Source organism: Haliotis asinina, chromosome 1, assembly GCF_037392515.1.
Source record: "Haliotis asinina isolate JCU_RB_2024 chromosome 1, JCU_Hal_asi_v2, whole genome shotgun sequence".
In the NCBI taxonomy this organism is placed as follows: Eukaryota; Metazoa; Mollusca; class Gastropoda; order Lepetellida; family Haliotidae; genus Haliotis; species Haliotis asinina.
The window spans coordinates 35034960-35041126 of record NC_090280.1 but is presented as its reverse complement, the minus strand read 5'-3'; positions in this window follow the sequence as shown (position 1 = coordinate 35041126).

The window sequence follows — 6167 nt, the reverse complement described above, 5'->3', positions numbered from 1 at the left end:
TACTGCAATGTTAAAGAAAGAGGGTTAATATTAACGTTACTAAAAGTCCGTTTGTGAAAGATGTCCTAGACAAATCAGTGACTAAAATGAGCATCGCTGGTGAGGGATTTGCGTTCCGGCAGTTTCTTGTCCATATATATAGACCTTGTTTATTTGTTTCCGTCACGCTCAGCAATATTCCAGATATTGAAAAGAATCGAATCTGGGCCAGACAATCCAGCGATGAACAACATGAGCGTGCATATACGTATATTGGGATACGATGGCATGTATCAACCAAGTCAGGGAGACTGACCACCCGATCCCTTTAGTCTCCTCTTACGACAAGAACTTGCTGCTGAAAATCAGTTCTAACTAGGATCTTCACGGGTACTAAGCTCCCTTTAGGTACCATACCGAAATTCATCCCTGTCGACAGCCAGACGGGGTAACACAACTACCAGTTTTTAACTTCTTCGGGTGCAACACTGTTGTGGAGTCGAACCACCGACCCCTAACTCTCCAGGCAGACTTTATCCACCTCCCTCGAACATACACCTTATGATCAATAAAATTAGGGTTGGCACACGTTCAAATTTTCTATCCTACTGTGATACCCATCATGTTAATTCCTTATATAGAATTTGTAAGAAATATGTTGTTTAGCTCGGAGGCTAAAATTTCAAATTTTGTTTTCAATGTGTGAACCATGTATTATGTTCAAAACAGACTATTGTAATCGAAGAGAAGGGTTACAATGTTCCCGGCATTAGAACGATTCGCGAAAACACACCAAAATAGCCCAGCGACGACATGGACCGTTTCGTGAACTCTAACCTCCACTAGGACACGATTTGATTGGCTAAATGAGTTCTCATTCAGTTGAATGGCTTCGAGGGCAGTTCTCGATTGTACAGGGCACAGGGCACGTAGGTTGTCAGTACGGACAAACATTTCACGCCAACAGACCGAAAACGTTTCAAGGAAAAAACAGCTCATCCTCATATTTTCAAATGTTTTTCTTTTCGTGTTGTTTTCTCTTTATATATGCTTTTATTTCACACCTGGGAAAAGAAGCTATAAGTAGGCTACATGTGACCTAGATCAAGCTGTTCATTTCAGCTCTGTATTTATTCATCTAAATATAGACTAAAGCAAACAACAGACAAGTGATTATTCCCCAGTGGACAAGATGAATACTTAGGTTGCATGATAACTGTCAACACTGGTGTTAGGATACGACCAAAAAACAAAAAACACCCGTTTATGCAACGCATTGACAGTTACCGTATTTCCTGCAATGTGAGATCGTACACGTTTGCTTCTCCAAACAAATGTCATCAAACTACTTCTGTAATTCCTTTCTTGTGACTCAAGTTACTGATTCTGAGCAAAGGCATTTAATATTCATAAGCGAAAAGTCGGGATACATTTAGTGGTTAATTCTCACATAACCACAACCCTGATACATTACGAGACGATTAGGAAGGATTAGTGACCACTAGTAAGAGACTGTGTGTGTGCAGGTGTGCGCACCCTGCACATTTGTGCGGCGTAAAACCATATTCACTCACTTGCTGACGCTGAATACTATTGAGAGGAGGGATCTTATTTCACCGGGATCAAAACTATTGTGGAGATGATTATTCCGCTTCAGTGGTTTGCCCACCGAGGATTTGACTGCACAGCTAATCCCTTGCCTGAGGTATGGCACATAAAACGAATAACAGCGTGGTTGTACTAAACAACCCAAGCGCCAAGACTACCTTAAGGCTGTGTTATGATATGGGAGTTACGGTCACCTTAGCGGTAAGATCGCTTTATATAACTGTGCCCAGAACTGTATCACGAGCTACAGTTGATAATGGGTGATGATATTATGGCAGAATAGTCGTGAGCGGGAAGATTTTAAGTCTGCACGAGAGTTTTACAGAATGTACTGAGATGTTTCGTGAAAGACATGCTGTTACATGTATTACAGTGATGTCAACATGATTTACATTTCATTCACCGACTGGTATCCTACTCCACCTTCCCTTTTCTACTAAAAACAGTGGCCCGAAGAACAAAATGGAGTGAGGGGATAACTTTGTGAAAGGGATGGGAGATTTCAAAAGAAAATATGTTTGGTCTTTACCACCCTTGAGCTAGAAATTTGAATACCATACAGACACTTAAAATGGAATGAGCTATATTTTTCGTCTAGAGAGATGAAATATATACCTGCGAAAGCCAAACAAACTTAAATAAGTATTAAAACTATTCTCTGTACATGAAATCCAGCTACAGCTGTGAATGCCTTCATTATGAAGTTTATATACAAAATGATAAAAGATTGGAGATAACTAAGATGATATGTTTGTAATTTAGACCAACAACTTAACCTACTAGTTTTAACACCAACAGAAAGTGGGCCCCTAACTAATTCACCACAAAGCATATACAACAAGGTACTTTTCTTTACAGGTAATAGCTTTTGCTTACAACATGTATGTATATTTGCAATTTGTTTTAAATTACCTCACACCGATTTCACAACCGTGACTGGTTTCACTATTGAATAAAAGAGACATAGTTAACATTGTATTGATAAGATTAACATTCGACTTCTGCGCAAAACAACAAAACAAAACAACTCCCACACAACCCCCTCCCCAAAACCTCAAACGACCAAAAGAACCCGCACCCCCACACCACAACCCCCCCCCAAAAAAACCAAACAAAAAAACCAAAAACAACAACAAAAAACAAAAAAAAACAGCAAAAAGAAACAAAAACAAAGAAAATGCTGTGGCTTTAGCAGCTTGTCGACTGAGATCTGATATTATCAGCATTTGTGTGATGTGCAGTCAACTCTAAATTTGTTTTGATAAGGGTGTAGGCGATATGAGGTCAGACTAATCACATTGCAGTGAAGTGTTATCCATCCAACCAGTGAGTCAGCTTTTAACAAACAAAGAAACAAACAAAGGATTTTGTCCCACTTTTAGAAACAGAACAATGAAAAGATCGACGATTCCTTAGCATTTTGTCACATTCTCTGTTGTCCATCAATAAGTATTTCATATCATGAACATTAGGAACATGTATTGTGTTTCGTAAGTTATAGTTACATTAAAGAAAACAAACTTACATGCGTTATTTTGAAAGTCCAGCTGACACAAATGTAATTGAATCTGTATCTGGCCAGGTGTAAACGATTTGAACCTGCCATTTCGTGGCACCCAATCATAATGCAATCTGGCCAATGCGGACTGGACTTGGACCGATCATTTGTATATCAGCAGTCCGGATTAGTCAGCTTTTGACACTGTCATGATGGGTTGCTTTATTTTACCGTAGATAAGCCTATTTTTCTTGATTGTCGGGGCTATTATTTTAATCCAACTGAGAGTGTCCGGATTATAAAGGACACTTTCGTGATAAATGTAGGAAAAGTTTGAGGAACCCAGAGGGCCACTGTCCCATCAAATGCGTGAGATTGGAACACTTTTAAGGTGCAATCAAAACTTTGCCATTGAGTTCGACTCTGTTGTAGTTACTTTTAGCCTGATGGCGGTGTTGGAATCTATATCGCTCTATGCAATAAGCAAGAAGTTATCATCCATAGGACGCTGGTCAAACAATTCCATAGACCTGAAGTGGACACTATTCTTAATTCTTTCTATTGGGCTGGGAAGACAGTGAGTGAGTTTAGGTTTACGCCGCACTGAGCAATATTCCATCTTTATTGGGGCGTTCTGTAAATAATCGGATCTGCACCAGGCAATTCAGGGATCAACAGCATGAACATCAATCTAGGCAGCTGGGATACGGTGACATGTGACAACCAAGTCAGCGAGGGTGACCACCCGATGCCTTTAGTCGCCTCTTACGACAATCATGGGTTGCTAAAGACTAATTCGAATACTCATCCGGATGTTCACGGGAGACAGGAGTGAGTGAGTGAGTGAGTGAGTGAGTGAGTGAGCGAGAGTTGCTATACACCGCATCAGCAGTTTTGCAGCTGTTCACAGCGAGAAATATCTTTTATATTAAAAATGTTAAGAATACAAATAAGAGTGACAGAGACATTCACTAAAATTCGCAGGCAAATGTCACATTCAAGGATAAAACCTGACCACTGAGATAAAAATCTATATTTTGTTATAGATTTTGATTTAAATAAACTCAAGGGTATTGTTGCGTTTACACTATGCCGCTATGCGTCACGCTGTACACATCTACACAATGAAACTCGATTTGCTACCATTAAATGCATTTCTATGAACTATGTAAAACGCTGAGATCATTGAGATAATAAAAATCTATATTTCATTATATATTCTTCTTTTAAATAAACTCAAATTAAATGCCGTGTTTACACTAGGCCACGGCGTGTCACATAGTACACAATCTAAATCGATTTACTACAATTAAATGCATTTCTATGAAATTTTTGACACGGTTTATTACGATTAATGTCCACGCCCTGTTACGCTCCATTGTGCTGCGAGACGTTCCGTTGCGCTTTCCCGCACATTGTGTCACGAAATTAATTGTAATCTAACTGCAAGCCGCATCACACTATTTGTTCATCATTTTCATTGACGAATATAGCGGATAGGACCGAAAAAGGGCAAGGGTAAAGAAAGGGCTATAAAGTAACTCATGCTGTCCGAAAATCGTGTCACAATCGTTTCCACTCGCTCTTCTTTGTCTAAATAGAAGGCAACAAAATGTTACCGACCGATTCGCCTGGGATCGGCACAATCGTTGCCTAATGGTGACCTAGTGTAAACGCAGCATTAGAAACTGTTGTGAACTGTTCTGTTAAGGACTGAACATTATCATAAAAACATTGTCTGACAAGTGCAGAATGAACACAGTCAAGGAGAATGTGTTTGATTATTATGTAACCGTGGAGAGGGATGTTAAATGATGCATCTTCAGCTTTCAAAGAAAATGAATGTGTATAATGACTTTGTCCAATGCAGCATCGCTGCAGCAGAACTTCATCATGTTGAGGGAGACCACAATTGTTATTATCTCAAGTACATGGCATGATGCCGTTGAGCTTACTCAAACTTTTTGTGTTCCATTTTTGTCCCATTCATATTCTGTCTAGTGGAGTGTCGGAGATGAGCATATTGGAAGTTTGTGGACTTATTTAGAACAGCCAGGGAGACAGAAACTGTTGACCCTGATGAGTTGTGGGAAGTCCGACATTGTCCTGTAAAACACGATAATGGGAGTGCTACCAGCACAGTAACACATTTGCATTAATGAGAAACAGTTCTGTCCCGTGTCGACCATATATTGCCACGGCTTAGTCTCTTGACACCCACTAGAATTTGTTTGCCACTCTAAGCGTACCACTCATGAGAAACAGCAAAAATCATGGCATATAGCTGTTTGTTTAGTGAGTATCGACTTCATCGTGAACCAGCTGGTAGCATGAGCTCCAGGTCATCGTCATAAGCTCAAGGCAATGCTGACAGCGCATCCATTCGATCGCTGTATGAAGCTGGCACGTTATATCAAACGGCCAGTGATCACACCGCTTCAATGAAGGCATTTTGGTGTATTTACTGTCTGAAACCGCCGCGTAGTTGGGAAACCTGTAATATAAATGTAACGAACAGCTAAAGTCTATTTAAGTACATTCATTTGTGTTCCTATTTTTCATGTTTCTTACTGTTTGCAATAGTGATGTAAATGCTTATCGGAACGTAGGGGTTATGCGTCATACACAAGAAATTCACTTGTTTCAAATTTTGTCTAAAACTGTCTGCGAAACTGAAACATTCAGTTTTGATTTTATATGTATGTGAAAATTATACAGCTGCACTGTCCTCTGAATGCAACAAGGAGTCTTTTCCCGATGCTTCTGTTGACCTTTCGTGCCGGTTCTGAACAAATGAAAATCAAAATGAGTGAGTTTAGTTTAGTCTGGTTTTACGTCACTTAGAAATATCTTAGCTATGTGGCGGCGGTCTCTTCTGGACAAGAAAATTCAGAGATGAATATCATGAGAATCGATTTACACAGTTAGCTTACAATGATATGTGTCAACTAAGTCAGCGAACCTGACCGCCCGATCCCATTAGTCACCTCTAACGACAAGCATGGGGCCCTGAAGATCAGTTCTGACCCAGGTCTGCACGAGACACATCGAAACATAAATTAGGATCGGCGTTAGAAGAAGA